Source organism: Trachypithecus francoisi, unplaced genomic scaffold (genome assembly GCF_009764315.1).
Source record: "Trachypithecus francoisi isolate TF-2019V2 unplaced genomic scaffold, Tfra_2.0 Lachesis_group2, whole genome shotgun sequence".
Taxonomy (NCBI): Eukaryota; Metazoa; Chordata; class Mammalia; order Primates; family Cercopithecidae; genus Trachypithecus; species Trachypithecus francoisi.
This window is the reverse complement of record NW_022681465.1, coordinates 136878695-136905931: the sequence shown is the minus strand read 5'-3', so window position 1 is coordinate 136905931 and position 27237 is coordinate 136878695. Positions and strand designations below refer to the sequence as shown.

The 27237-nt window shown below is 40.1% G+C and overlaps 3 long non-coding RNA genes across 6 annotated transcripts in view; 2 read left to right on the top strand and 1 right to left on the bottom strand.

Annotated features, from left to right (window-relative positions):
* Positions 1-10470, top strand: part of LOC117065574 — a 61673-nt gene extending 51203 nt beyond the window's left edge. For both annotated transcript variants that reach the window (XR_004429976.1, XR_004429977.1), the window contains exon 4: positions 10372-10470. This is a non-coding gene — a long non-coding RNA (uncharacterized LOC117065574). The remainder of the gene's footprint in view (positions 1-10371) is intronic.
* The window catches only part of LOC117065571, a 103257-nt gene continuing 78320 nt past the window's right edge, over positions 2301-27237 (bottom strand). The window contains exon 5 of one of the 3 annotated variants that reach the window (XR_004429973.1): positions 2301-2369. This is a non-coding gene — a long non-coding RNA (uncharacterized LOC117065571). Of the gene's footprint in view, positions 2370-7107; positions 7227-23858; positions 24046-27237 lie in introns of those variants that run through there. The other 2 variants (XR_004429974.1, XR_004429972.1) reach the window with 2 other exon arrangements.
* LOC117065572 lies at positions 16642-21136 on the top strand. The gene is made up of 2 exons (XR_004429975.1): positions 16642-19090; positions 20183-21136. It is a non-coding gene; the product is annotated as an uncharacterized LOC117065572 (long non-coding RNA).

The window sequence follows — 27237 nt, the reverse complement described above, 5'->3', positions numbered from 1 at the left end:
TTCAAGCACTACATATTGGTGTCAGCAGAAGTTATAATGGGCCATGCAGGTTGACCTCCCAGCCAGTAGGTGGTGTGATTTATTCATTTATTTTGTTGCATTTGGAAACATATAGAGGACCCTGGAAGCACAGCTGAGAGAGAAGGTGAATGGAGTGGAGTCTTGAGAATACCGGCATGACTTAGTCCAAGATTCTCCTGCTCTGTACACTCTACATATTAGAGCTTCAGGAACACAGAATGCAACCCAGCAGTGACAGGAGAGCTCCTTACAATCACATTGTTACAGTAACTGTAAAGACTGAAAAATTCAGTCAAACTTCCCCAGATTTTCATGTATTTAGTATTTAAAAACTTGAGAATAAATACCAAATTGCTTGATTTTTTTTCTTTCCTTTCAGCCTAAATATGAAGGTTTGCTATGGTAGACAAACATCTTTAAATCCTTGGATAACTATAATACAAAATCCATGAAGTTCTAGGATTGGAGGAGATTTTAGCATCTGTCTACTTTGCAGTTTTTATTTTTTTTCCTCCTGAAAAGCACTGTGCTGGGCTATTTGGTTTTAAGCAACAAAAACCCACTCTTCATAATGTATGCCAATGAGGAATTTTTTGGGGAGATCTCGGGTAACTCAAAGATCCCAAAGAAAATTGACATACTAGGCCTTAGAGAAGGCTGGTCTGGACATCTGGGGAGCAAAACTAGGCAATTTTTGAGTCATCTTGGGTTGACATAACAGAATACCACACACTGGGAGGCTTAAACAACAGAAATGTATTTTCTCAGAGTCTGGAGGCTGGAAGTCTAAGATCAAGGAGCTGGCAGGGTTGGTTTGTGGTGAGCCCTCTTTTCTTGCATTGTAGACGGCCAATTTCTCATTGTATCCTCACATGGACTTTTCTCTGTGTGCTCACTTCTAGTGTCCCTTCCTCTTATTATAAGGACACTAGTCCTATTGGCTTAGGGCTCCTATTTATGGCCTTGTTGGGCATTAATTACCTGCTTAAAGGCCCTATCACCAAATATAGTTACATTAGGAGTTAGGACTTCAATCAATATATGAATTAAGGTTGGGCAGGGATACAATTCAGTCTTTCACACCAATCTTCTCAAGTGCCTTTGAGGGGATGAATCTGCTCCAATTTTGTTCTGTTTTTGGCTTCCACACTATAAACTTGTGTTCTCAGAGGTTCTGTTTGCTCTGATTTGAGCCATGGAACTACTGCTAGGTCCAGAGTATTTAGGGCTCCTTGACTGACATCCCCACTGGTCCATGGAAAGTGGGAATGAAGGTAGTTTCTTAAAGAAAAATTGAGGAACAATTTCAATTTGGTTAGGATCCATTGCTAGAGGGCTAGTGTGATCATTTGGCCAAAGCAACATTAGGCTACTTTTTAAAATTGACAATGTAATTATAGCCCAGGTATATAAAATAACTGTGGATGTGTTCTGTTTTCTGTGGGTACAGGTAAACCTGAATTTGGCTTTTTCCTCCTCTGTCTACCTCCTAGACGTGGCTCTAAAACCATCTATGAGGTATAAAGCTTAAAAGCTGTTATCCTACTACCATTCACTCATTTCACAAATAGGGAAAGCAGCGTCCAGAGTAGCAAGGAGCTTTGCCCAAAGCTGCCCAACAGATCCGGGCAGAGTAACAATCATGACCTAGTCCTTCCAGCTTTAGTCCTGGGCAGCCCCTACTTTTGATAGCATGATCACTGTGCATTCCATTCTAAGCAAATTCAAATTAGAAACTACATTACATAGCTCCCTGGGGTATTTTTAGCTGCTAAGCATTTTTCAAGGGTTTTTTAAAACAACAATATCCAGACAGTCAAAAAGAGAAATTGCAAACATTGTGGGCAGTGCTTATCATTCATCAACAAAGATAAGATATCCTTTAAAACTGTATTGTGTGTGGCTGATCTGCTGCCTGATTAGAACCAAATGAAGCCTGGAAGGCTTTACCCATCAGTTCTCAAGCTTGGCTTCACATCTGAGTCAAGTGTGGGTTCTAGTAAGTACTGGCTCTGGAGCTGTTTAACATGGATTGGATCCCAGCTTTGCCACTGCCCAGCTGTATGACCCTCTGAAGATTGCTGAAGGTCTCCAAGCCTCCGTTTCTTCATCTTTAAAAGGGGAACAAGTTTATTTTCAAACTTATAAAGTTGGGAGAATTCAACACACAACTGTCCTTTGTGAAGAGTGTAGCATAGTAGCTGGCCCTGGTGAGTGCTCAAAAATGTTAGTAGTGGCACAGAGTCAGCTAGGTTCTTCTTCCCTTAACATGGTTTTTAGGTTTTCCAAAACCTTTTTGCATATATCCCTCACCAATCGACAACAGCTCAACAAGTTCTGCTACAGTCCTATAAGACACAAAATAAGTTATTTCATGAAAGCAGAATTTCATAAGTAAACTGGTATTGATCTGCTCTTAGAAATGAAAAGTATTCAGTCTGGAAGGCTTGCTGTTATATTTAAATCAAACAGTGCTTAAAAGAGCAGCAGAGGATCCTGTCCGAAGCAGAGCCAGGTGCTTTCCCCTTTGAGGGTAATCATTCCCTTCCAATGGGAAAAGATAGTCACCAGGGCTCACGCTATCTACTTGTTCCTCTTTGCAAAAAAGAATCTTCAAAGCTGGAGGCCAAGAATCAGAGCAGGGAGACAATTTGTTGCCTTCCTCTTGCCTTCTCTTAACCTCCTCCTTACGGTCTCAGGGCAAGAAGTATCGATAAGGTGGTGGGCAAGGAAATCTGGGACTCGTAGGAGGCACCCACAGAGCAATTTCCTGCCAATACTTGGGGAAACCTTAAAATTGACGTCAAACTTCCTGCTTTCCCAGGAGGGATCTGTTTCCAAGAAAACAGGTTATGATGAGTAAGAAAGCAGTGTTCTGATCAAATTTGCATGCAGATTGAATTGTGAATCATGTTGGAGTTTGTGAGAAAGGTGACAATTTGTGAACAGGTTTTCATTTCTCCCAAGTTTTTCTGCAACAAGGTAAAACTAGATTTGCATGTGATATTCCTTTCTTTTTTAATCTTCTTTAGATACTAACAGTGACTTTGGCTTGCCAGGGTTTTCCCCCTTTCCTTAAAGGACCTATACCTCTGAAGAGAAGGAAGATAAAATTACAAATTTTGTTAAAATGCGTTATTCAAATGCCTTTTCAGATTACATTCTGAGTTTATAGGTTCTGTGAAAGAATTGAACATGTGAGCTGAGGCCATTGCAGCAGAATTGGTAGAGGAGTTGGGTGCCGGAGTGGGGGACTGGTAAGGTCTGGAAAGAGTCCTATATGGAGTTAGGTTAAATAACAAAGGGAACTATTACCAGTAGGTATTCTAAAAAAAAATTTTTTTAAAGGAAGGGAATAGATAAGAATGGGTTTCAGTAAACCTAAATTTTGGAGCTGTGAGCCTCTTGTTCTCATTATCTGTTTCTGTGCACCCTAATTCTCTGACTTTTGCAAACTAGTGGCATAAAACACCACCAATAATTTGATTATGTTCATGGACTCTGTGGGTTGGGAAACCAGTGGAAGCTTGCCTCTGCTTCAGTGCTTTGGACTTTAGCTAGGAACACTGGAAGTCTTGGTGTGACTCAACAGCTGGGAGCTAGAATTATCTCAATACTTGCTCATTTATACGTCTAGGGATTCATGCCCTCTGTCCAGTGGGGCCTCAGTGAGGGCTGTTGGCTGGAACCTCTCATGTGGCCTTTCCACATCATCTCTCTGCTTCCTCCCAGTTTGATGATTGAGTTCCAAGAATAAGTATCTTAAAAGGACAAGGTAGAAGCTGCATCTCTTCTTATGACCTAGCTTAGGAAGTCATGAGTGTCACTTGTCATCATGGTCCTTCCAGATTCAAGAGGAGGGAAAAAGATCCCATATCCCAAAGGAGTATCTAGTTCACATTGAAAGAAGAGCACATGGCATGGGATATTTGGTGTGGCTAGTTTTGGAAAACATGATGGGCCACAACTCCCAACAGCATCAATCCAGTGCTTAAAACTTTCTGCAATTTCTGATGGTCACATCCTAATGTGTTCAATATTCTACCATGGCCCAGCATGATCTGACTCCAGCCTCTCTCTGACCCCACCACTCTCCTTTGTTCTCTGAGCTTCAGCCACACCAGTCTTCATTCTGTTCTTGAACACATCAACATTTTTCTCACTTTGGAACCTTCAAGCACACTGCTTTCTCTGCCTGGAATACTCTTCCCCTCTTTGTATTGTTCCTCCCAAAATGAAGATCAAAGCAGGCGATATGGTGTGGCTTTGTGTCCCCACCAAATCTCATCACAGATTATAATCCCCACATGTCAAGGGAGGGACCTGGTGGGAGGTAATTGAATCATGGGGGGCAGATTTCCTCCCTGCTATTCTTATGATAGTAAGTGAGTTCTCATGAGATCTGATGGTTTAAAAGTGTTTGGCAGATCCCCCCTCATTCTCCCTCTCTCTCCTGCTACCATGTAAGACGTGCCTTTCTTCCCCTTTGCCTTCTGCCATGACAGTAAGTTTTCTACGGCCTCCCTAGCCATGTGGAACTGTGAGTCAATTCAACCTCTTTCCTTACGAATTACCCAGTCTCAGGTAGCTCGTTATGGCAATGTAAAACAGACTAATACAGTAGGTGTATCTTTTGTTTTAAATTCCTTGACCTTGTTTCTACAAGCTGTCATGTTAGCATGGAGAAAGCAGGCAACCAAGCACATATGCTTTTATTTGCTTACACCCTGCCTCTCTGAGTCACTGACCCTAAGAGAGGTGTATGGAGAATTTTAGCAGGCCAAACCATACTGCCTCTTTTTTAATCTTCCTATGTCTGCGCAGCAGGAGAAGAGAAATGAGGATCACAAACCTTGGCAGTTTTGCTATCATCAGATGCTAGGTGTCTGTTGCTAACTCAGGAGATGACAGGTCCCATAGGCTGTTTTTGGTTTTTTGTTTTCTCTCTCTCTCTTTTTTTAAATAAATGGGCCACTGCAACTGAAACTCAAATCCTCCACCCTTGAAAGTGACTGCCTCATCTTAGTAGGGGCAAAATGGTTGTATTCTATGGAAAGGAAGTCATCCACTCAAGCCTCAGTTATCTCTTAGGGACACCTGGGGCCAAAGAGCAGGCCAATCACTTTTACAAACATTGAAAGCATGTTTCCTGGAATCGATATAATTCCACTATTGTAAACATTTAATACCTTCCCTCAAGCAGCGACCGCAACACTGACAATTTTATCTTCTGAAAAGAAACACTTTCTTATAATCCAGAGGTTGGTAAACTTTTTCTGAAAGGGGCAGATAGCAAATATTTTAGGCTTTGCAGAGCCGTGTTGCAGCAATTCAATTCTGCAGCTGTAGCACAAAGGGAGCTATAGTACATAAAGAAGTGGCTGCGTCTGTGTTGCAATGCAACTTTATTTATGGGCACTGAAATTTTCTCATATTTCACATAATTTTCATATGTCACGAAATATTATTCTGCTTTTGATCTTTTTTTCCAGTCATTTAAAAAGTAAAAAGCAGTCTTATCTCATGAGCTGTACAAAAATAGGCAGCAGGGCTGGATTTGGCTCGCTGGCCCTAGCAATTTAATTCATTACTCTGGAATACTCAATTCCCTCCAATTCACAGTTTAAAGGTCACACAATTTGCCAGGAACAACCTGGCCAGTGGTAGTGGTTTTCTAGATTCTGTACTGGGACATCACCCATCTCTGCTTTGTTAATTATTACATATTCTTTAAATATCAGTGTGAATTTCAATCCTTAGAAAAGCCCTTTAAGAGCTTTAATTGGAATTACATTATATTTCTTCATAGTTTTCTGTACGTTTTGTTGCTTATTATTTGTGTTTATACCTTTAATTTGTACAATCATGTGTTTACTGTCTGTCTCTCCTGTAAGACTGGTAACTGCAGGAGAGCAGAAAATGGGTTCATTTCTCATCGACTGTATTCCTAGCTCTAGTGAAATCCCTAACACATAGCAGAGACTTCAAAAATCTTTAATGAATGAAAGAAATCTAGTTTCCTCTTGTTTGTTTTTGTTCTTGTGCTGAAGAGAAGCAAAGCATGTGAGAAAATGGCACTTAAAAAATCAGACTAACTCTGGAGGCAGGAGAATTTCTGCTAGGGTCTTAAAATGGAGGCGCTAGAACTGAACTCCGAACTCAAATCCAGGGAAGAGTGTGAGTTGTGACAGACCATCACCTCCCATGTTCTGAAAGCTAGACCTCTATTAATTACATCATTTTTGCTCATAATTCACCTATTTCATTCTACTCACACTACATTCTACTCACTACAGTTATAAGTATAGGTTTGTTTGTGTGATCATTTGATTACTCTCTGTCTTCCCTTCAAGACTGGAGTGGTAATGTATATTTTGTTTAAAAACTGTCAAAATAAGAAGACTTTTAAGCCAGATATAGAACTTGAAAAGTATATTAGATAAGATAAATAAGCTGGAAAATAAGTCCATTAGGGTCACTTATTTGAAGCACAGTTTTTGGTCAAGTTAATTTTTCAGTTCTTAATTTTAGTCTTGCATTATTCAGACTAATCTAACTGTATCTGATGCTCTGACAGGCTTTAGAATCTCTCTATATATTTAACATATTGTTTAAGGGAAATGCCAGAGAAAGGCTGAGAATGTATTCATTTATTCAACAAATACATATTAGGAAATGCAAGATTACAAAAATACAATCCTTGCCTGAAAGAAGCCAAATATGGGATACTCATATGACTTCCCTTCTCCATTCCTATCTCATCCTTTGCTTGCTCTTGATTCTGCAAATTGGCATTTGGTTTATGTCAAATCTGGACTAATCCAGGAAGCCAGTAATCAATGAGCACATTTGCACTGGTTTCTAGCCCTCTCTCTGAGACCTGAGAAGTATAGTATGAGTGAGGGGTGTATTCATCAGGGTTCTCTAGGACAGAATTAATACGATAGATGTGTATATAAAGTGGAGTTTATTATTAAGGAGTATTGACTCACACAATCACAAGGTGAAGTCTCACGATCGGCTGTCTACAAGCTGAGGAGCAAGAAAGCCAGTCCGAGTCCCAAAGCCTCAAAAGTAGGGAAGCCAACTGTGCAGCCTTCAGTGTATGGTCAAAGGCCTGAGAGCCCCTGGCCAACCACTGGTGTAAGTCCAAGAGTCCAAAAGCTAAAGAATTTGGAGTCTGATATTCGAGGGCAGGAAGCATCCTGTACAGGAGAAAGATGAAGGCTGAAAAACTCAGCAAGTCTGCTCTTTCCAACTTCTGCTTGCTTTATTCTAGCCACAGTGGCAACTGATTAAAGCTGATGAAAATTATGATTAGAGGGTTCCCACCCAGATTCAGGGTGGATTTGCTTCTGCCAGTCCACTGACTCAAATGTTGATCTCCTTTGGCAACACCCTCACAGACACATGCAGGAAAAATACTTTGCATCCTTCAATCCAATCAAATTGGCACTCAATATTAACCATCACGGAGGTACTGTCTGTGCTTTGGGTTTTTCTACAGCCTGAGGATCTCCCTTCTCTCTCCTATGTGGAAAGAGACCTAAGCAGTAAGATTTGGCTCCAAGTCTGTACAAGGAATCTCCTGCTAGTAAGGGAAAGAAATCCGAAGAGCACTGTGGTGGGAGTTGGAAACCCTGGTTCCTTCCCAGCTTAGCCACAAACTCTCTACGTAGTCCTAGGCCAGTTGCTTTTTCTCTCTCTGGATCTTAATTTCCTATTTAAAAAAATGAAAAAAAAAAAAAACCAAGAGACGCTAGAAAAATTGTCTCTAAGATTTTTCTGAGGGCTCACATTCTCACGTTCAACTTATCACTATATGCCTGTAGTTGGGAAACCACAATGAACACTACAATTCTTAATTATTAGTTTAATGATCACTCTGTTTTGTGAAACTTAACTTTTCAATATTTAAATAAGATCGGCCGGCCTCCTTTAAAGAGTCTCTGACTGAAAACAGCTGAAGATTAAGAGGTTCTAAGTTGTGAAATGTCAATGATATTCTTTTAAAGGGGAAGAATCCTTTTGGGGGACATTTTTCTTTGAGTTAGCTCCAATCAGATAACAGATACAGGGAGAGGACTTTTTAATTCAGGACAGCTACTATTTATTGAGCATCTAGCAGATGCTAGGCACTGTCCTAATTGTTTCATATGTATTACCCAGTTTAATCCTCTCTACAACAGTATCTTATTCAAACAAAAAATTAAGGGTTTGCTTCTAACAGGCCAGCATAGAGTAGGATGATGCTTAGCATCAGGATGAAAGTGTGAAGGGAGCAAGAATGCATTATTGGCCTGGTGTGCTGGCTCAGCCTGTTATCACAGCACTTTGGGAAGCTGAGGCAGGCAGATCATTGAGGTCAGGAGTTTGAGACCACCCTGGCCAATATAGCAACACCCCATCTCTACTAAAAATACAAAAATTAGCTGGGCCTGGTGACTCGTGCCTGTAGTCTCAGCTACTTTGGAGGCTGAGGTAGGAGAATTGCTTCAACTTAGGAAGTGGAGGTTGCAGTGAGCCAAGATAACACCACTGAACTCCAGCCTGGGTGACAGAGTAAGACTAGATCTCAAAAGAAAAAAAATAAGAATACATTCTTATTAGTTCATGACTATGCAATGAAATGCTGTTGTTTATTTTCTTCACCAAAGATTTTCTAGCAGTCTTCCTAGTCCAAAAATAAGCCACTCACTATTCCATGTCACTGCAGCTTAAATCCTATGTTTAATTATAAAAGACAGTGGAGAAGAATGAGGTGAGAAAGGCCAACTAAGGAGGGTAAGGCCTTAGCAAGTATGTGGAGAGGGGTGTGTGTTTGACCCTGACTCATTAACCCAGAGAATGGTTCATGTAGTTATAAACACATGAGTAATTTGGAAAGGTGGGTTGAAGGAAATCTGTAGAAGGAACTTATTTTATGATAAAGTCATTGTTTTTGTTTGCAGGAGAGGCAGAAGCCAGATATATAGTGACAGCTATAAGCAAAGGGTAGGCAACATGGGAAAGAGACAGGATGAAGATAGAGCTCACCATGGAGCAAGGTGGAGGTTGCCTGAGAATGAGGAAGGCCCAAGGATGTGTGCAGAAGAGAAAGCAAGTGGTGGAGGGTGGAAAGAAGGAGAAAGGAAAGGAGAGGGGAGAGAGCAAGTGAGCATCCAACTATCTCTTTAGTTGTTCTGCTTAGGTCTCTCACAGTTTCCTCAAAATCAATATTTTTTGCCTTCTTGAAAAAGCAAGTTCAATTTCATTTTATTTGAAACACTGACTTTATCACAGAATAAAATAGGGTGGAGCTTGTTTTTATTCTGTCATATAATTCTAGAATTCAAACTGTCAAATAAATTTTGATGTGTCTACTTTCAAAATATTTCTCAGCCACATTCATGTTGTCCAGTCTCTACTTCCACCATCCTTATTTAAACCATTATTATCTCTTGCTCAACTGCTTGAAAATCCCATAGTTAATTTTCACATTTTTTGTTCACCTTCCAAAACTGTTATCTTGGAGTAACTGCAGTGATCTTTTGAAATGGGATTATAGCACATCCCTCCTTAAAATGCTTCAGTGACTTCCTATTGCCCTTTGAGCAAAATCTAAATTTTCTCCATCATACATAGTCAATCTCCTCGTGTTCAGCTCTGCTGCAGTCACACGAGCCTTATTTCCATTCTTCAAGCTCCCGATTCCCTTTTTCTTGAACTCTTTGCACCTGCAATTCCTTTGGGCTAGAACAGTTTACCTCCAGCTCTTTATAGACCAGCCCCTTCTCTTCCTCTGGGTCTAACATTAGGTGCCTCTTCCTGAGTGATGCCCAACCAAACAACCCCTCCATTAGTCTCCGTAATAGCACCTTGCTACTTCCTGCATGTCACTTTTACAATTTGTAAGACTGTATTTATTTGTTTGCTTGCTTTTCAAGTTGTCTATTTCTCCTGTTAGACTGTGTACTCCATGAAGAAAGACTATCTTGGCTCTTTTAGTCAATGTTGTGTCCCTGAAGCTTAGCATGGTGTCTAGCACATCATTGTTGGCATGCAGTAAAGATTGGCTGAATGGATAAATAAAAGGAAGAAAGAAGATCATAGATCTAGACATCTTAGATATTTTATATATGTATATATACATACACATACATCTCTCTATATAGTATTATTAGGACTGATGAATAAGCTTTTTAATTAACAAAGAACCATACTTTTGTAAGCTGTTTTAAACATTCTCCTACAGGAAAGAAAGGGCAGCAGGTATAATTGAATATTTGAAATAGTGACATTCTTTTACTTTGTAAAATGATATTTTTAGTGCATTCATTTCTCCTCTAATTGTTGCTGCCTTTATTTCAGTTCCCATGGGAACCTAGAGAAGGACGTTCCCTATATTCCCCACCTCTTTGGGCTTCAGCAAAAGAAAATGGACCTCAAGGGAATCTTCAAGAGTTGCTTCAAAATGTACTGTTCGGGGGGCGGAGCAAGATGGCCGAATAGGAACAGCTCCAGTCTCCAACTCCCAGCGCGAGTAACACAGAAGACCGGTGATTTCTGCATTTTCAACTGAGGTACTGGGGTCATCTCTCTAGGGAGTGCCGGACAATCGGTGCTGGTCAGCTGCTGCAGCCTGACCAGCGTGAGCTGAAGCAGGGCGAGGCATCGCCTCACCTGGAAGCGCAAGGGGGAAGGAAATCCGTTTTCCTAGCCAGGGGAACTGAGACACATAACACCTGGAAAATCGCGTAACTCCCACCCCAATACTGCGCTTTAAGGAAACAGGCACACCAGGAGAATATATCCCACACCTGGCCGGGAGGGTCCCACGCCCACGGAGCCTCCCTCACTGCTAACACAGCAGTCTGCGGGGATCTATCCTCAAGGTAGCAGCGAGGCTGGGGGAGGGGCGCCCGCCATTGCTGAGGCTTAAGTAGGTAAACAAAGCCGCTGGGAAGCTCGAACTGGGTGGAGCTCACAGCAGCTCAAGGAAACCTGCCTGTCTCTGTAGACTCCACCTCTGGGGACAGCCCACAGCTGAGGTCCAATAGGGAAAGCAGCGGGGGCGGTGCAGAGGCGAACGACTCTGTCTGACAGCTTGGGGAGAGCCGTGGATCTCCCAACGCGGAGGTTGAGATCCGAGAACGGACAGACTGCCTGCTCAGGTGGGTCCCTGACCCCTGAATAGCCTAGCTGGGAGACATCCCCCACTAGGGGCAGTCTGACACCCTACACCTCACAGGGTGGAGTCATCCCTGAGAGAAAACTTCCAAAGGAAGAATCAGACAGGTACACTCGCTGCTCAGCAATATTCTATCTTGGCAACCTCTGCTGCTGATACCCAGGCAAACAGGGTCTGGAGTGGACCTCAAGCAATCTCCAACAGACCAACAGACAGTCCTTCTGACTGTCAGACGGAAAACTATCAAACAGGAAGGACACCTATACCAAAACGCCATCAGTACGTCACCATCATCAAAGACCAGAGACAGATAAAACCACAAAGATGGGGAAAAAGCAGGGCAGAAAAGCTGGAAATTCAAAAAATAAGAGCGCATCTCCCCCTGCAAAGGAGCGCAGCCCATTGCCAGCAACGGATCAAAGCTGGTCAGAGAATGACTTTGACGAGATGAGAGAAGAAGGCTTCAGTCCATCAAACTTCTCAGAGCTAAAGGAGGAATTACGTACCCAGTGCAAAGAAACTAAAAATCTTGAAAAAAAAGTGGAAGAATTGACAGCTAGACTAATTAATGCAGAGAAGATCATAAACGAAATGACAGAGATGAAAACCTTGACACGAGAAATACGTGACAAATGCACAAGCTTCAGTAACCGACTCGATCAACTGGAAGAAAGAGTATCAGCGATTGAGGATCAAATGAATGAAATGAAGCGAGAAGAGAAACCAAAAGAAAAAAGAAGAAAAAGAAATGAACAAAGCCTGCAAGAAGTATGGGATTATGTAAAAAGACCAAATCTACGTCTGATTGGGGTGCCTGAAAGTGAGAGGGAAAATGGAACCAAGTTGGAAAACACTCTTCAGGATATCATCCAGGAGAACTTCCCCAACCTAGTAGGGCAGGCCAACATTCAAATTCAGGAAATACAGAGAACGCCACAAAGATACTCCTCCAGAAGAGCAACTCCAAGACACATAATTGCCAGATTCACCAAAGTTGAAATGAAGGAAAAAATCTTAAGGGCAGCCAGAGAGAAAGGTCGGGTTACCCACAAAGGGAAGCCCATCAGACTAACAGCAGATCTCTCGGCAGAAACTCTACAAGCCAGAAGAGAGTGGGGGCCAATATTCAACGTTCTTAAAGAAAAGAATTTTAAACCCAGAATTTCATATCCAGCCAAACTAAGTTTCATCAGTGAAGGAGAAATAAAATCCTTTACAGATAAGCAAATGCTTAGAGATTTTGTCACCACCAGGCCTGCCTTACAAGAGACCCTGAAGGAAGCCCTAAACATGGAAAGGAACAACCGGTACCAGCCATTGCAAAAACATGCCAAAATGTAAAGACCATCGAGGCTAGGAAGAAACTGCATCAACTAACGAGCAAAATAACCAGTTAACATCATAATGACAGGATCAAGTTCACACATAACAATATTAACCTTAAATGTAAATGGACTAAATGGTCCAATTAAAAGACACAGACTGGCAAACTGGATAAAGAGTCAAGACCCATCAGTCTGCTGTATTCAGGAGACCCATCTCACATGCAGAGACATACATAGGCTCAAAATAAAGGGATGGAGAAAGATCTACCAAGCAAATGGAGAACAAAAAAAAGCAGGGGTTGCAATCCTAGTCTCTGATAAAACAGACTTTAAACCATCAAAGATCAAAAGAGACAAAGAAGGCCATTACATAATGGTAAAGGGATCAATTCAACAGGAAGAGCTAACTCTCCTAAATATATATGCACCCAATACAGGAGCACCCAGATTCATCAAGCAAGTCCTTAGAGACCTACAAAGAGACTTAGACTCCCATACAATAATAATGGGAGATTTCAACACTCCACTGTCAACATTAGACAGATCAACGAGACAGAAAGTTAACAAGGATATCCAGGAATTGAACTCATCTCTGCACCAAGCGGACCTAATAGACATCTATAGAACTCTCCACCCCAAATCAACAGAATATACATTCTTCTCAGCACCACATCGCACTTATTCCAAAATGACCACATAATTGGAAGTAAAGCACTCCTCAGCAAATGTACAAGAACAGAAATTATAACAAACTGTCTCTCAGACCACAGTGCAATCAAACTAGAACTCAGGACTAAGAAACTCAATCAAAACCGCTCAACTACATGGAAACTGAATAACCTGCTCCTGAATGACTACTGGGTACATAACGAAATGAAAGCAGAAATAAAGATGTTCTTTGAAACCAATGAGAACAAAGATACAACATACCAGAATCTCTGGGACACATTTAAAGCAGTGTGTAGAGGGAAATTTATAGCACTAAATGCCCACAAGAGAAAGCAGGAAAGATCTAAAATTGACACTTTAACATCACAATTAAAAGAACTAGAGAGGCAAGAGCAAACACATTCAAAAGCTAGCAGAAGGCAAGAAATAACTAAGATCAGAGCAGAACTGAAGGAGATAGAGTCACAAAAAACCCTCCAAAAAATCAATGAATCCAGGAGTTGGTTTTTTGAAAAGATCAACAAAATTGACAGACCGCTTGCAAGACTAATAAAGAAGAAAAGAGAGAGGAATCAAATAGACGCAATAAAAAATGATAAAGGGGATATCACCACCGACCCCACAGAAATACAAACAACCATCAGAGAATACTATAAATGCCTCTACGCAAATCAACTAGAAAATCTAGAAGAAATGGATAATTTCCTGGACACTTACACTCTCCCAAGACTGAACCAGGAAGAAGTTGAATCCCTGAATAGACCAATAACAGGCTCTGAAATTGAGGCAACAATTAATAGCCTACCCACGAAAAAAAGTCCAGGACCAGATGGATTCACAGCTGAATTCTACCAGAGGTACAAGGAGGAGCTGGTACCATTCCTTCTGAAACTATTCCAATCAATAGAAAAAGAGGGAATCCTCCCTAACTCATTTTATGAGGCCAACATCATCCTGATACCAAAGCCTGGCAGAGACACAACAAAAAAAGAGAATTTTAGACCAATATCCCTGATGAACATCGATGCAAAAATCCTCAATAAAATACTGGCAAACCGGATTCAGCAGCACATCAAAAAGCTTATCCACCATGATCAAGTGGGCTTCATCCCTGGGATGCAAGGCTGGTTCAACATTCGCAAATCAATAAACGTAATCCAGCATATAAACAGAACCAAAGACAAGAACCACATGATTATCTCAATAGATGCAGAAAAGGCTTTTGACAAAATTCAACAGCCCTTTATGCTAAAAACGCTCAATAAATTCGGTATTGATGGAACGTACCTCAAAATAATAAGAGCTATTTATGACAAACCCACAGCTAATATCATACTGAATGGGCAAAAACTGGAAAAATTCCCTTTGAAAACTGGCACAAGACAGGGATGCCCTCTGTCACCACTCCTATTCAACATAGTCTTGGAAGTTCTGGCTAGGGCAATCAGGCAAGAGAAAGAAATCAAGGGTATCCAGTTAGGAAAAGAAGAAGTCAAATTGTCCCTGTTTGCAGATGACATGATTGTATATTTAGAAAACCCCATCGTCTCAGCCCAAAATCTCCTTAAGCTGATAAGCAACTTCAGCAAAGTCTCAGGATACAAAATAATGTGCAAAAATCACAAGCATTCTTATACACCAGTAACAGACAAGCAGAGAGCCAAATCAGGAATGAACTTCCATTCACAATTGCTTCAAAGAGAATCAAATACCTAGGAATCCAGCTTACAAGGGATGTAAAGGACCTCTTCAAGGAGAACTACAAACCACTGCTCAGTGAAATCAAAGAGGACACAAACAAATGGAAGAACATACCATGCTCATGGATAGGAAGAATCAATATCGTGAAAATGGCCATACTGCCCAAGGTGATTTCTAGATTCAATGCCATCCCCATCAAGCTACCAATGACTTTCTTCACAGAATTGGAAAAAACTGCTTTAAAGTTCATATGGAACCAAAAAAGAGCCCGCATTGCCAAGACAATCCTAAGTCAAAAGGACAAAGCTGGAGGCATCACGCTACCTGACTTCAAACTATACTACAAGGCTACAGTAACCAAAACAGCATGGTACTGGTACCACAACAGAGAAATAGACCAGTGGAACAGAACAGAGTCCTCAGAAATAATACCACACATCTACAGCCATCTGATCTTTGACAAACCTGAGAGAAACAAGAAATGGGGAAAGGATTCCCTATTAATAAATGGTGCTGGGAAAATTGGCTAGCCATAAGTAGAAAGCTGAAACTGGATCCTTTCCTTACCCCTTATACGAAAATTAATTCAAGATGGATTAGAGACTTAAATGTTAGACCTAATACCATAAAAACCCTAGAAGAAAATCTAGGTAGTACCATTCAGGACATAGGCATGGGCAAGGACTTCATGTCTAAAACACCAAAAGCAATGGCAGCAAAAGCCAAAATTGACAAATGGGATCTCATTAAACTAAAGAGCTTTTGCACAGCAAAAGAAACTACCATCAGAGTGAACAGGCAACCTACAGAATGGGAGAAAATTTTTGCAACCTACTCATCTGACAAAGGGCTAATATCCAGAATCTACAAAGAACTCAAACAAATATACAAGAAAAAAACAAACAACCCCATCAAAATTGGGGAAAGGATGTGAACAGACATTTCTCAAAAGAAGACATCCATACAGCCAACAGACACATGAAAAAATGCTCGTCATCACTCGCCATCAGAGAGATGCAAATCAAAACCACAATGAGATACCATCTCACACCAGTTAGAATGGCAATCATTAAGAAGTCAGGAAACAACAGGTGTTGGAGAGGATGTGGAGAAATAGGAACACTTTTACACTGTTGGTGGGATTGTAAACTAGTTCAACCATTATGGAAAACAGTATGGCGATTCCTCAAGGATCTAGAACTAGATGTACCATATGACCCAGCCATCCCACTACTGGGTATATACCCAAAGGATTATAATTACTCTACTACAAAGACACATGCACACGTATGTTTATTGCGGCACTATTCACAATAGCAAAGAGTTGGAATCAACCCAAATGTCCATCTGTGACAGACTGGATTAAGAAAATGTGGCACATATACACCATGGAATACTATGCAGCCATAAAAAAGGATGAGTTTGCGTCCTTTGTAGGGACATGGATGCAGCTGGAAACCATCATTCTTAGCAAACTATCACAAGAAGAGAAAACCAAACATCGCATGTTCTCACTCATAGGTGGGAACTGAACAATGAGATCACTTGGACTCGGGAAGGGGAACATCACACACTGGGGCCTATCATGGGGAGCGGGGAGGAGGGAGGGATTGCATTGGGGAGTTATACATGATATAAACGTTATGCACATGTACCCTAGAACCTAAAGTATAATAAAAAATTAAAAATTAAAAAAAAAAAAAACATAAATTAAAATACAAAAAAAAAAAAAAAAAACAAAACAAAATGTACTGTTCATCGAAGCACTTGCTGAAGACTGGCTTCGTGTCAGAGGCTGTGCTGAATGTTATGGAGAAGGAGGTGAAGGAGATTCGGTGCTTACCATGAAGGAGAGGTGGCTGCATGAATGTGTCAGTTTATCACAGTGCAATAAGTGAGGTGATGAGCTTTGCGCAGATTTTATGGAATTAAAGAAAGAGGTCAGGAAAGCTTTTAGGAACTGTAGAGACAGTGCCTAAATTGTGTTTGAAGTTTGTCCCGAATCAGCAGATGAGAGAGGAGAGAGAAGAGTGGAAAGAAATCTAGGTCAATTATTTTCCTATTTCAATTCAAAAGCATAAGGGAGACTTAAAACACAAAAGAAAAAAATGAGAGGAATTAAACTTCAGAAAAGTAAAATACACAGTCGTCCACTGCTTATGTCCATGTGAGAAGAATGGACATGGGTCCAGATAAAGAAAACTGTGAACTATGGAAGAAAAAAATCCTACACATTTGTCATCCTGGGTTTTCCCAAGTAAAAGGGGTCAAATAGCCACCTTTGGGATGCATCCAATAGTCCCATGTAAGATATTTTCTTAGGGTGCGTGGTGAGGATGATGGGGGAAGACATGTACCAATCTGAAAGGGAGTAAGCTTGACCACGTGGCTGAGTGGCATCTCTGAAACCTACAGGGATAATGATAATGCTATAGTCCACCCGGTTGGTCCAGAAATGGTGCTTTCATCAAAAGAACACACTCTAGCAATCTACAACCGTTTCAAAATAACCCAAATCTTTTGTAAGTGTGTCTCAGCAACAGGAAGGTGAAACATAATTTCCAGGAACATTCAAATTCCCTCTTTTCCTGCTTTTTTCCCACCTGCCTCTCCATCTTCAGGTGCTGCCTTCAGTTTCTCTGCCCTTTAATTCTCTCCTCAAATCCTCATGTCCTTTTTATTACCCCATCATTTCCTCTTGACCTTGAATTCTGCTATCTCAAGAATTATAAGGAGGACCTCCCCATTTGGATGGCGGAGGAGGTTCAACAACTAATTATTTTAATTTAGTCATGTTCTCATTAATAGAATCACTGGGACCCAATTCTGCTATAGACATAGAATCTTATAGTGTGAGAAGCAGAAGGAAATTGGATATCTTAGTACAATGTTCTCACTTTACAAATTAGAGGTCTATGGTCTAGAGAAAGGAGCCCAGGAGCAGCTTCTCAGTGCCAGGACCATCTGATAAGTAAGGCGGTATGTTCTTGTTTTAATAGCTACAGTCCCTTAAATGAGGTTCAGAACTTAATTTCCTGTTATGTAATTCCCATCTCAGAAGATTCTAGTGTGTCACAGTGGGATCACAATGCTACCTTAAAGATTTTCCTCGTGAAACTGGAATAGAATTTTCGTCTTCTATTTTTATGTTTGAAACATGTTAACATTTTTATAAATTGCCTTTCTTGTTGGCGTTTTTATTGATTCTCTCCACCAACTACCCAAAATAATTAAATGCATAATAAGGAGCAAAATGTATGGAATCATCCAAATGCTTGCTCTTGATTATGATCTACCAAATTAAAGACTTGTTTTTGCATAACTAAATCTGCAGGGGGAGAGTTTGCAACAAATGCTCTTAATAACGAGGTGCCTGCCACTGAGCCTGGTGGTTTGCATGCATCGTCTCACTTAAACCTTGCAACTTTCCTGTGAATGAAGTAACTGTTTCCACTTCACAGGAAAGTGGAGATAGGGAGAGGTTAGGCTCCAGGTCACAGGGTAAATGGGGGAGCCAGTGTTCAAGCCCAGGTGTGGCAGAATTAAAGTCTGAGCTCTTAATCTCTGCATTACACTCATGAAATACATTGATTCAAAGGTGCAGTCATTTTACATCCTCATTTCCACAGACTAGGTGTCATAGATGAAGATAATGCGAAGGAACAGTTTTCACTGTTGTGTTCAGCGCTGAAAAGGATTTAATTTTGGCGAACTGTTGCAAGGCTGCAAGGAAAGTTTTTTTGGAAAGCATGTCTGGGGTAGATCAACCTAAAGTACCACCTGTTATCGATTCTTGCCCTACAATTCTATCTGCTCATCTCCCTTTCTTCCAGGGTGTGTATGCTCAGAATCTTTTTGGGTTCTTGGAATAACAGTTAAACGATTCCTTTCTTATCAGGTTACATGCTTCACTGGTTACACACACACACACACACACACACAAGTCACCTCCTTTGCTTCACAATTCATTTCTACTGTCTTCCAGGTTTAACTACTAGCATAAAACTGTCTTTACCTTCCTTATTATTTTAATGATTGTTACAACTCTGATTGCCCATTAACTTTAAATTACTGTTATAAATAAGACTAGAATCACTCTTAATTAACTGGGATGTAGTCAGGAACACAAGTATAATGCAATTTCTTTTGCTCTGTCATAGGTCCATAGAGAGACCCAAATGGTAATAGCAACCAATCATTTAAGGTAATATATTTCTATAACTCCTTGGCAGACAATAACGGCTTAACCCAAAGATGGCTCCCTAGGGAAGATATCAGGCTTGGTGGTGGCCGCCCATTCTTATGTCCTTAACAATAAAAATAGCTCCGTCATCTCCATTTCTAGCCCAGATCTCTCACCTAAGGTCTCAGTGCTGAACTTTCAAGTGCCTTTTGGCACTAGTTTTTAAATGTTCTTCAGCTAAAACAAATTGAATCTTTAAAACTAAACTGATTATTCTAGAACTGTGCTGTTCAATGTGGTAGCCAACAACCACGTGTGGCTACTAAATACAAGAAAAGCAGCTAACCTGAATCTGAAATGTCCTGTATGTGTGGCCATGCTCAACCGCAAAGACTTAGTGCAAGAAAAAGAGCACAAAATTACTCAATGATTTTTGTTGATTATGTACTAAAATGATATTTTCTCTGTATAGAATTAAATCAAACACATTATTCAAATGAATCTCACTTGTTTCTTTTTACTTTATAAGATGTGTTTATTAGAAAATTACAATTACATATATGGCATGTATATTTCTATTGAATAGCGCTGAGCTAGAATATCAAAACTGGGAGGAATTGTCTAATTCCGCACCTTATTCTATGAGTGAATAAGTGTTAATAACTAGTGTTTATGAAGTGAGTGTTCATATCTAATCATGTGCCCTAGCACCTTACCTCTACTATCTCATTTAATCTTTACTACAATTCTATGAGGTAGGTATCATTGTTATGCCTACTTTAGAGATGAAGTCTGTAGAGGGAAAGTAGTTTGTCCAGTGTCACATAGCTTGTAACTCAGATGCTTGGCACAACATCAATTCCTGTGAATGATGGAATATGCAAGTACTTCCTAAGACTTAGATGCCTATGTATGGCTCCCTGGTTGTCTCTCACTGAATCCACCTATCTCTGGTAGCCACAGTGTCATGGACCTACTCCTCAATTCTCCTTGCCCTCAATTCAGATTTCATTTTCTCTTTGAAATAAATATGTGTACAGTTTAATGGAAAAGTGATTTCCCTGGAGCAGGGGCCTCTAAAATTATAGCAAAATCTATTTTTTTTAACTACAGAGGCAGAGGAAAGTGGCAAAATGTGAAGCTCTATGATGGAAGGTAACTTTTCATTCTCTTAGAGCTGTATTCCTGTCATGGCAACACACACAGTACACACACACACTCACTCACGCACACACACACACAGAGACACACCCCACACAGAGCAAATCCATCTTCCAAAACTCTTCAGATATTTACAGTGTAGTTACATCTTAGACTTGATTTTAAAAATTAGTTGAAAGGTTAAAGTAACACATGGACAAAAATGATAGCATTAACACATTTCCTTATAAAGGACAACATTGGAAACCGTTATGCCGTTTCAGAATAAATCCAACCCAGTCAATTTCTTTTTCAGCTTAGAATGGATTGTTGCTTCTTTAGTTGATTGTCACATGATATATCTTGTTTGTATTTATGAAGAGTGCCATATAAAAAGCGTATTACCGGAGACACTAAAATCACACTTAGCACAGTGAGAGGCTTTCTTTGGGAGGAGTACATGAAAACTGGGAAATAAAATCTAGGCCTCCCATATGCTAACTCTAGTGTATATGGTTACTGAATGAAATGGATGATAGAATTTCTCCTAGTATTTGAATTATTTTCTCTATATTTTGACAAACATGTGAAATTGAACTCGTGCAAGTTAAGTGAAAATGCATGTTACTCCTCTATATACTCAACCTTCCAGTCCCTCTGATAAACAATATTAGGTTCTGATAGATCTATCACTTATGAGGGTTCTTGAGAAAGGCTTATTCGTGATAGCAGGGTGTTTTTGTCTTTAATGAGCTTGAAGAATTTATGAATTCATTCACTTACTCTTAGAATAGTAACGGGGTATCAGCTATGTGTCAGACGCTGTCCCAGGTGCTGAGGAATTTGAGAGAAATTAAGAGATCAACGCTGTCTTTGAGCCACTCAGAAATGTTAAATGGTTTACTCATTAAAAAAAAAAAAAAAAAATGCCCAGGAGCATATGAGTATTGTCCCAATGAGTCAGATAAACATTTTACATTTTATCTGATTGTTATAATTATTCCTACTATTATTAGAAAAAGAAGGAGAGATAGGCTTGGAGGAAACAGAATGTTGAAAAAAGATTTCAGAACCTCTTGATCTGGTGGATCCTACTGCAGTAGACAATATGGCAGAGTGGAAATAAGTCTGAGCTTTAGAGATGGTGTGAAATAAATACTGTAGGTACTTAAGTGGAAAAAGAGTTGGAAGCTAGAATGGCAATTACTACTTTTTGTCTCATAAAGCATCTCTATTTTAAACTGCATGGAACAAATGTAGACAAAAAGATCTAGTCTGTTAATGAACTAGTGTGAATCTGTTACTGCAATTCTGCTCTTTTGGAAATTTCAGTGTATATCTCTCCAAAAGTTTAAAATCATTAATCTTAAACCTCATTTTTTAAGGCTATAAGCTCAGGAGCATCAAATTTCCCGTTAATTTGCAATGTAAATATTTACCTTGCTGATTGATTTTTGCTTTGTTTTTTTTTTCCCCTAAGTTCATGACTTTGTTTTCCTGTTTTTAAAAGCTAATTGACTGATTCATTTCAAAGGCATCTCCTTGATCTTATATTATTAATCTGGAATTTATTATATTTACTGTTACCAAAATGACACTATCTACATCAACTTGTACCTTCTTTTATTTTCTCTCTTCAACGTACTTTATGACCCAGGCTGCCTTCTGGATCAGAAAGATACTCAAAGCTGTAAAGCTCACACAAAGCCAGGCTTTGTTATCACCTGAGTGTGCAGAAGGACACTAATCCTGAGTATGTGCCACCTCGTACGCCTCTCACATGCTTCTCCGTTTTCCCCACTTCACTCTCCTGGGTTCATTCCAAGATAGAGAATGGAAGAAACCAGAGCTGAACTTGTGTGCCTGCAGTCCAGCTGTTATGCCTGGAGATGAGTTGTTCTGAACCTATGGACATATAAGTTTAGAGTATGTGGGAGACACTCTCTGCTTTAGCAGATTTGGTCTTGGGCCATACCTGCTGCTCTGAGCTCTGACAGTGTGGCTGTGGAAGGACTGTGAGGCCAGCCCAATTTGCTCTTGGAAACAGCCTGCTCCATTTTCCTTTGCTTTGAGCCCCAATGTGGTCACAGCCTCTACTTTGGTGTCTCCTCAACACAGCTGATGCCAACTGCTATTCCCATGTAGCTGTGTTACCAAGGCCCAGGATTCTTTTTTCAATTAGAAAATATTTTTGCAAACATTTTAAAGAACACATATTGTGCTTTTTCTTATTATAAAGTAAGACATATTCAATGTAGAGAATTTGGCAAATACTGAAAAATATAAATTTTTAAAAGCAAGCATGAATTCTGATTCTGCCTGTCGGAGACAACCACTGTTAACATTTTGTGAAATTTCTCATAGATTTTTAATCTAGAACCACAGGAATTTCTATGATAGGATGCTATAAAATGTGCTGTTAGACATTCCATTTTTTCTCTTAGTAACATTTTGTGACTGTTTCCTCATTTTATTTAAGTAGTCTATGCAGCCACATTTAGATATGCTTATGTGTGTGTCCACATATACAGAATGCTTTCCAGCAATGTATTTCATAATTTAGCATTGACCTTAGGCAGGGACCCATCCAGTATTCCTACACAGCATTACTCTCCCATTTGTGGTACAGCTACCACAAACCGTGTATTTTGATGTTTTACTCCTTACTCTTCATGCCTAATTGCATTTTCTTCATTTCTTATTTTTTACCTCAATTTTTTTAAATCTAGTAATACAGTGCTTATAAAAAAAGACAAAAAGCCATCTGTCTGTTTACCACCTAAGAATCAGCTATCTCCAGAAGAGAGATATTTCTGTTTGAGTTCGTCTATCAGGGCTGTTTAATTTTGAAAAGTATAAAAAATTAGCTGGCCGGACGCAGTGGCTCACGCCTGTAATCCCAGCACTTTGAGAGGCCGAGGCGGGCGGATCACAAAGTCAGGAGATCGAGACCATCCTGTTTAAGACAGTGAAACCCCGTCTCTACTAAAAATACAAAAATTAGCTGGGAGTGGTGGCGGGTGCTTGTAGTCCCAGCTGCTGGGAAGGCTGAGGCAGGAGAATGGCGTGAACCCGTGGGGTGGAACTTGCAGTGAGCAGAGATCACACCACTGCACTCCAGCCTGGGCGACAGAGCAAAACTCCGTCCCCCCAAAAAAAATTAAAAAAATAAATAAATAAATAAATAAGCTATGTTGATTAGGTTTATTGAATATAATGGAAAATACAAATTAATAGTAGCTTAAACACTTCATCATTAGTTTTCTCAGGTAGCAGAAGATATGTAGTCAATCTTTACTATTTAAGCTCTATCAGGGACAAAGGCTCTGATAGTTTTCTTCTTCCTTATGACTTCCATTTTCAAAATTTCAAAATGCCTGCTCTTGGAGCTCCTCATTGTACAGAGCAGGAATGAGTAAGGAATCAAAATAAATATGGCATGCTCTAGCCATATCAGGAACTTTGAAGGAGTCTTTCTGGAAGTTCCATACTGCACATCTGCTTAAATTTCACTGACCAGAGCTCAGCCAAGGGCTGGGAAGTTGTGAATGTAGTCATTTACCACTGAATAAAATCGAGGTTTTACTATTCGTGGAAAGACGTGAAGAATATTGGGTAGGCAATTAGACAATATATTGCTTCACATAACTGAATAGTTCAAGGGTTGTTTATAACTTCAGGTACAGTTTGATCTGATTTATGACAGCATAATCAGGGCTTTGATTTCATTTTCTCAGAAAGTCTCTGGCTCATTCTCCTCATGTTGTTTTTACTGGCTCTCTCTTGGATGGCAGAGATGGCTGTAACATTTCATGATACATCATCCTTCTACCTCACTGTCCAAAGAAAGAGAGAAACATTATTTCTGAGACCTCTCACAGGAAGGCAAAAGTATTTTCTTCCCAGAATCCTAAGCAAAGGCTCTTTGTGTATCATTAGCCCAGCTGGATCACTGGCTTATGCCTGATTCAGTCATTATGACCAGGCGGATGGGATATACTGATTGGTTTAGGCCAATTAAGATTATCCCTAGCACTGGCAATGAGTTTAGCTTCCCTACAACACAGACTATCTGGATGGGGGAGATGTGATTACTGCACATGAATATGGGCAGAGGTACCTACAGAAACCAGTGTTCACTACAACTTTTCTGGAAATTACCTCTCTCTTTCTATGTAGTAGGCTTACACAGATATTTCTTCACTTGTTGTTTAGTGAACTCCCCATATTATTTCCTCTTCTAGTCACCTCTGCAACTTTACACAGCACAATTAAACTTTGATTTTAATGTTCATTCCATTAACCACAGGGAGTGGACATCTCTTGACTCCTATTTTGTATGATGAGGACATCAAAGTTTCTTTATCCACTCATCACACTTTCTCACCTCTACTTCCCAATTATTATGCCAGTTGTATCATTGTTTTTATAATGTTGAGACTGAGAAATATACATTCTATCCTGCTACATTCATTAAGTCTTTTCAAATATCCAGGTTCATTCTAAAAGTGTAAAATTAGAAAGCAACATTTAAATTTTTATGACATCATAAATACTATTCCTTGGTGGTCCAGGTGGTTACACTTTCCTTCTAGGTCATCAAAGACACAAGATTGTGCCACTGAGGTTTCAATGGCTTCTCTGTTTCTAACCATCACAAAATACCTTTACCATTTCTGTAAGTTTTTCAGGATATCAGTTAAACTGATTTACCCCTTTTATTTATTTCCTCTAGAGACCTCTCTTCCATGGTCACCCAGGGTCAATTAGATTAAGTCCTCCTGAGACCGGTGGCATGGATATTGTATATCCAAAAGGGAGATCTGGGGCTTGGAAAAGAACTCTGGGCTGGAGTGCAACATTTGAGACTTATTAGGATACAAATGGTAATCAAGCAAGGCTTGTGGATGAAACAGTATGGGGGCAGGGAAACTGTAGAGAGTGAAAGGAGAAGAGGGAGGACTTTGACATTTAAGTGCTAGCCAGAGAAGGAGTTGGCAAAAGAGACTGAGCTTTTCAAATCTTAGCATCAGATAATCAACAAGTTGGGGGAGCAGCAGAAAGTGATGTTGAATCTCACCTCACACCTGGAACAGGGGTTTTTGCTTCAGCATTCCTGGCAGATGGCATCTAGCCTGTGCTTTGGTACCTGTAGTGCTAGACAGCCCCACATGTTGAAACAGTCTTACACTAAACTGAATTATTTCTCTGTAATATCCTGGCCCCAATTCCACCTTCTCATGCATCAGAAATCCAGCCTGATTGTATTGTTTCTCTCTGCATAATAGTGCTCCAAATAATATGAGATAGTTAAGTGCTCAATATGTTTAATGCAATCAACCATTAATGTTGTTTTTACATTGTTGTTACTGTTAACGACATTTTATTTCATAGTTGCTCATGGCAAAAGCTTTAATGTCGGACAGCTTGAATTCCAACCTTGGTTCTGCTCCTTTCTAGCCATGTTTTCTCAGTATCAAGTTTCTCAGTCTTTCTGTGCTTTCTTTTTCCTTTGAAAAATTGCAATAGTAATAGAATCTACTTCATAGACTCGCTATTTGGCTCAACTGAGATAATGCATATAAAATGCTTACCACAGTGACTAGCAAATAGTATGTGCTCACTAAATGTTTGTTTGTGTAATAATAAAATAATGACAGTAATACTTATAATAGTAATAATGAGCTCCACTTGCTGCCTATGCTTACCTTATTAATGATCTTAGTGAGTTGAAATTATCTGGGTCCAACTCCATCTCCTCTACTTGGCTTGGAGTGCTTTGAAAAGTGGAGTCCTATCTTTTTGTTCATCATATCCTGCAGGGTTAAGTATAGGGGCCACCACATAGAAAATGCATAAAATGTTTGTGGAACAAATACTTGCCAACCCCCTAGAGAGCCTGGTTGCCCTTTTTGAAACATTAAGCGATAGCTCTAATTATCCACTAACCATCTTATTATCTGTAGGAGACCCCAAAGGGATCCACATGCACCACAAATGCAAATATGTCAGCCACACTCACCTTGTCTCTCTTTTCTCTAACCATCTCCACTGCCTGCAGTGCTGTATGGAGATGAATCCTGTTGCTCCTGCCCATCATGAAAGCACCAGTGTCTGTGCCAAGGAGGCTAGCTGGGAAAGACATGAAGACCTGCCTCTCCAGGGCCAAGGATAGGTCCTCCTCCCTGAGTCTAGCCCTGCTTTATTAACTGGGCTCAGAACATGGCATCTTGTCTTATGCCTAAACCCGTCTTTGAACGCTCCTTTTGATTTTTGCTTCTAAACCCTTCTCTTTAGAGCTCAAATCAGTTTAAGGGATCTTCTGGAGCCAGAGACCATTCCTTATCTCCTACTTTTCTTTCCAGTGTAGCCCCTTCCTCCTCAGGGCTTCCTTTTCTACTTACAAGACAAGAGCCTCTAGGTGTATGAATAGGACCGACATGTACGGGGAAGGGGCGGTGGACAGTAGGGAGTAGGAACTCATTCAAGGATGCCTCATTAATATATTATTTAAAATCTATCTCTAAGTACAGTTGTGAAATTTCTATCTCTAAGTACAGTGTTAAATTTCACTTTTGCTGTATCCTGAGCATGGCAGTGGTTTCACAACTCTGTAACTTGGTCAAAACTCATAGAACTGTACACTAAAACCAGCAAATTTTACTACACATAAATCTAAAAATAAATTATAAAATTTTAGTGTTGTCGGGATTTTCCCAGTACTTCATACTCTTGATGTCTGTTTCCTTGTTTTGGCTGCCCTTGCCTGAAAGAGCTGACTTGGGACCCTGTTTTCTAGATTTCCTTTCCAGTACCCTAAGTGTTCATTTATTTGATTTTTATTGATAATAAAACATGAATTAGTTAACTGCAGTCTCAAACATAAATAGATTAAACCAAACAATACCGGGAAGACTGGAGGACAAAGACCAGCTAGCACAGAAAGGAGCCAGGAAGCTCTTATCTGGACTGTGATAACTCTGCTTCGCCGCCCTTTATCTGCCTGTATTCTCTACTGCTTCACGCGG